Source organism: Macrobrachium rosenbergii, chromosome 57 (genome assembly GCF_040412425.1).
Source record: "Macrobrachium rosenbergii isolate ZJJX-2024 chromosome 57, ASM4041242v1, whole genome shotgun sequence".
Classification (NCBI taxonomy): Eukaryota; Metazoa; Arthropoda; class Malacostraca; order Decapoda; family Palaemonidae; genus Macrobrachium; species Macrobrachium rosenbergii.
In genome coordinates, this window is record NC_089797.1 from 14,543,792 (window position 1) to 14,549,791 (window position 6,000).

Sequence of the window (6,000 nt, forward strand, 5' to 3'; positions counted from 1 at the left end):
GCAAGGAAATTAAAAGGGAGTGTGCGAAAGATTGGCAAGAGACTGGGATGGTCTCTGGCAGTCAAGGTGGAAATGCACGAAGGTGTTACTAGGCCAACGCTCTGTTATAGAATTAAAGTGTGGATATTAAATACAAATGAAAGAAAAAAGGTTGAAACTGTGGAAATGGAGGATCTGTGTACTTCATGTGGTGTAAGAAAAACCGAAAGGCCGAGAAACAAGGCAAGAATGAGCAGTTGTTAAAAGGTTATCATGAGTGAAAAGGTGGATCATGGTGTTTAAAGATGATCTGGTCTTGTGGAAAGAATGGAGGACTATGCTGCCCTAAAATGGAAGATTGCAGTATCTGCAAAAATACAAAACTGAGAAAACTGGTAGATACTGCAGTTTTCCCTTGCCTTACTACTGATTTTGCAGATACTGCAAATGGGACCCTCTAAAGAAAGCATTGAAGAATCATTCTGAAACTGCAGTAACTTGTGTGTTAGTGTTTCACGAGCCCAATAGATGGCATATTTCAATTTCGAAATTTTTGCAGGTACTGCAGTTTTCCATTTTAGGACAGTGTAGTATGTTGAAGAATGCATGATTCCAGAAGTGTTTGGAAAGAAGAGAAGAGGAAGGCAGACAGTTCTGGGTAAATGGTAGTAAAAGATGTATTGGAAGGAATGACCTTGCTTTTTATGAGAATGATGCATGACAAAACATTTAATTGCAATGTAATAGTTACTGTACTACTTTTTTCTGGAGCTGCCCTTAGCAGGAGGACAGTTTAATGTTGAAAAGATATATATATATATATATATATATATATATATATATATATATATATATATATATATATATATATATATATATATATATATATATATATATATATATATATATTCTTATATATTTATATATATATATTTTTCCCATGCTTTTTTTTGCATGGGGTAAGCATGATGCCTTCTATTGAAGGACTTTTGATTTGGCTTTAGGGTAGACCGTAGTCTCGATCGGCTGCCCTGCCTGACATCGCTTAGACCCCTGTAGCGTATGGTACATGTATCATACCAGTCCCCAGCGCCCTTTCTCCCAGCGGCGAGAAGTTGATACATACATATATATATACATACATACATATATATATATATATATATATATATATATATATATATATATATATATATATATATATATATATATATATATATTATATATAAGCAGGTAAAAGACAAAATTACAATTTTGGAATGGCATAAAAAGAAATGAAAATTGAAATGGTAAATAATGTCATCCTTTAAATCTTGCTTAGAAAAACTTCCTGTTTATCGCGACTGCGAGCCTCCTAAAATGGTCATTTTGTCACTGTCAGGTTAGGATAAGAGTTTGCTATCACCTAATTAGAGAATTCTTACTTTCCAGCACATTTATTTTCCAAGCGGTAGAGCCAAAGTCCTTTTAACATGACAAGTTAGTAAAATTTACGTAGGCTGCTCCTGCTTCAAATACAACCGAAATTGCTGCTAATGATATAAATGAGAATGTCATTTTAGTATCATAAAATAAAAAAAAAATGAGAGACTATCGTTAATGTAAAAGTACACTCATAAAATGAGTAATAAAATTACCGAAACTAAATCTTTTTAAAGGTAGGTAAAGATACTTTCAGATTTAACAAGCTTAGCTAAAATGATCAACGAACTAACTGTAGTAAATTAACGGGAAAAGATAATTTTGTAGGACTATGTTTACGATGCAGCCAAAGTGTTGCACTTCGTCGCGCTCGAACCTTCCTCTTCTTGCGGTAAAATGAGTAATAAATTTACCGAAACTAAATCTTTTTAAAGGTAGTTAAAGATACTTTCAGATTTAACAAGCCTAGCTAAAATGATCAATGAACTAACTGTAGTAAATTAACGGGAAAAGATAATCTTGTAGGACTATGTTTACGATGCAGCCAAAGTATTGCACTTCGTCGCGCTCGAATCTTCCTCTTCTTGCGGTCAAGGTTCAGAACCGTCGTTCCTCGTAACCCCCTTTAAAGACTGGGGCTGGGGTCTGGCCAAAAGGCGAGAAGGCAATTATGGGATTAGAGTTACTCATATAACACTAACAGAGCTGAATACAATTAGCTGTAGCTTGCGTCGTTTATAAAACCTCCTTCTCCCTCTGCACGCCTTTCTTTTCCAATGCACTACTGCCCTTAAACAATTCACATTGTATTTCACTGATTTATTTATATTTCTGCTTATTAATCTATTAATTCATCTTTTTCTTTTCTAATAACTGATCTCTTCTTTCTGCATTTCCTACTATTTTCTGTAGTCTAACTTCTGTCAAATGAGCACAACATTCTTTGGAAGCTTGAATTTCAAGTCAATGGCCCCTGTAGGCTTGTTCCATATGAATAAGGGGTTATTTCTGAATAATAATAATAATAATAATAATAATAATAATAATAATAATAATAATAATAATAATAATAATAATAATAATAATAATAATAAAACTATGTGAATAACGTACTGGCACAGAGTAAAGCTAATCATTCCAAGAATAATGCATCAAAATATACAGAAGAAGAAACAGCACTCGATTATTTCTGAAGCAGATGACCTCCCTCGTCAACGGGAAGATTATGTGATTTATAGTCGCTGCAAGATAATTAGTTGGCCTGAATTTGCTTTGAATCTATCTATATGTTAATACTCTATATTTGCTTTACAGATAAATTTTCCACCCTTGATATCGTGGTTAGTTTAAAATTAGCCAGCTCTCTCTCTCTGCTTAGACGAACTGAGCTGTAATTTGTAGTGTTTGCCAACATCGGTCTCCATAACAGAAACCAAAGATCTGGAGTGCCCGTTTTTGTTCACTGTAGCATCTCACTGCAAACATATGGGTTTAGGAAAGTATTTTGCAGACAATAAACCTCAAGGCAGTATTTTTAACCAAGTTTTTGTCTCAATACATATTCGCTTGTGATTAGAAACTAACGCACTTCTTATTCAAAATGGAAAAGGAAAACCTAAAACGTAAACAAAAACTCAAGCTATTTGTGGGTATCATCTAATATTATGAACAGGTTTCTAGGAAACTGACTGCGTCTTAGAAGTCTGGGATTACGCCAATAACGAATTCGCACGGTATATTATTTTATTGTTGACCGTAAAATCAAAAGCCATCCCCAACTGTCTAAAGATTCAGAGTGGCCATGGCAACAGAAAGAAACCAGTAAAAACATCACATTATTACTGGGCTTAGTTTTGTCGCAGAGAATTTATAAGAGACAGCAAGACAACGCGGCTCAAGGCCCAGCCTTGAAACCTCAGCCTCCCTCAGTGGATCAATCACATAAGATAAGGACAACTGTCGGGACAAATGCTAACGCTGATCCTCTCTTCCTTCTTGGGATTGTTTTGATTTTAACTCTTTTGTATCGGGATGAAAATCGCTAATAATTCCATTCTTTGCGCCCGGCTATGCACCCATGATTCTCTCACTTGATGTACAGTAGATGTTATACATATATCACAACTCTTATTATGTCTTACGTGAATGTACAATGGAAGATCATATTTCATAATAAGATGAAGAACATTACACCTTAACCCTCAAATACCACCCACGTTCACACAGATAGATATATAAGCCTATGTATACATGTATATTTATATATATATATACATACATATATGCAGTATATATGCGTGTATATATATATATGTATATTTATACATACAGTATATTTATACATACAGAGAGAGAGAGAGAGAGAGAGAGAGAGAGAGAGAATCTAGCGAGCTGCGATGAAAAACAGTATGAAAAATATTTACAACTTCTTCCCATAAGTTCTTTTAAGCATCTTATCATAAAGTTTTCTAGCGTGTAACAAGTTTTGAATATTAAATGCAGGAGAGAGAACGCCTCCTCACTCTATTTATACATTTTAATCAGAATCGATATCAACTTATACCTGTCATGATAGCTCAGTGGTCAAAAGTCATTGTACATCATTGTTTCTTAATCAGGCAGCAGTTTGAACCCCACTGGTGAAGAAGCACCTATCAGTTTTATATATATATATATATATATATATATATATATATATATATATATATATATATATACTGTATATACACACACACACATATATATATATATATTACAATGATATGATGACCTCAGCATCAACCTTTGGTAGGCATAATAAGCCAAAGTGGGTACTGTGGAATAATAATACGAAGCCAGTTTGCTAGGTCAGTGAATCTCTCCTACCTACTGCCCACCATCCATCGAGCTTTAAGTGGGTACCGGCATCTGCTGCGGTCAAGAAAAAGGGCGTGGAGCTGGCAATCTCATCTCTTAATACTTGCTGAGAAACTAGAAGGGTGTACTTTCCTGGCGCCATCCCCTTGAAAGCAGAAAAGTTTATGGTATATATATATATATATATATATATATATATATATATATATATATATATATATGTATATATATAGATAGATAGACAGATAGACAGATATAGATATATATGTAATTGTAATAGCCACAATGCCCTCTTAACTTCTCGAATTCTTCACACTTTTTGGATACGCTTGTCACTACAAAGCCTTGGATCCAAATAAAATAAGTATGAACTAATTTTGATGTCTAGAAGCGGGAATCGAACCCTCATCCCGAGTGATCAGAACGAGATCACGTTGCCGGTCTAACCTGATCACGTGGCCAGGTCGGCAATGGGACCTCGTTCTGACTACTCGGGATGCGGGTTCGTTTCTCGCTACCGGACATCAGAATTACCTCATATTTCTTGCATTTGGCCCTAAGGTTTTGTAGTGACAAGCGTACCCAAAATGTGTGGATAATCCAAGAAGTTAAGAGGGCATAGTGCATATTACAATTACATACGTATCTGGTAAAAAGTGGCTAGTAGATTTTATATAAATACACACACATATATTCATAATACGTATGTATGTATATATATACTATATATATATATATATATATATATATATATATATATATATATATATATATATATATATATATATATATATATATACACACACACACGCATACCTACATACAAACTGAATATATGATCACGAAGAGAATGAAGCAATGTAGTATACGTTCTTTCGCCTTTATGGCATTCTCCGTGAAACTACGTAAAAAAGATTTCAAGGGAGACCTGGATAAAAGAAAATTATGAAGTCATATTTAACTATTTTAAGTACAAAAAGTCAATTACGATTGAGATTATTATGCATACGATATACAACGTACCTGAATTACCCCAGGTATCGGATTAGCCACGGAGAGTCCAAGGACATGAACAAGTTAAGTATACCTTAGTTTAACCAGACCACTGAGCTGATTAACAGCTCTCCCAGGGCTGGCCCGAAGGGTTAGATTTATTTTACGTGGGCAATTGGTTAAGCAACGGACCTACAATTGTGGAACCAAACCACATTATAACGAGAAATGAATTTCTATCACCAGAAGTAAACTTCTCTAATTCTTCATTGGCCGGTCGGAGAATCGAACGCGGGCCCAGCAGAGCGCTACCCGAGAACGATACCAACCCCTCCAGTGAGGAACTAGGACATGAACAAGAATGTAAGAATTTCTGATATTTAGTTTCTCTTCTAACTGCCTTCGAGTATCTTGTGCAAAAATGGGATCAAAGGCGTCTAGACCTAGACTCAGGTTAATAGCATTTTCATTTTTTAGCTCTACTGATGCAGATTCGAGAACATTGTCTCCTGGAGAGGTTGGGATACCGTCTGAAGAGAGCGGGCAGAACAAGCTTCAACTAATGAGGTGCGAGTCTTGAATACAGTATCATTATATCTCCATACGAGAGTGTTGTTCTGTTCCCATATGGTCCATCCTTGGAATTCTATGAAGACCTGTTACAATAAACGTCTGAAGCAGCAAATGCTATTATCTACTGTCTGATATTAACCATCCCAGCATTTCGATCTAGGTAAAGTTGCAAAAATT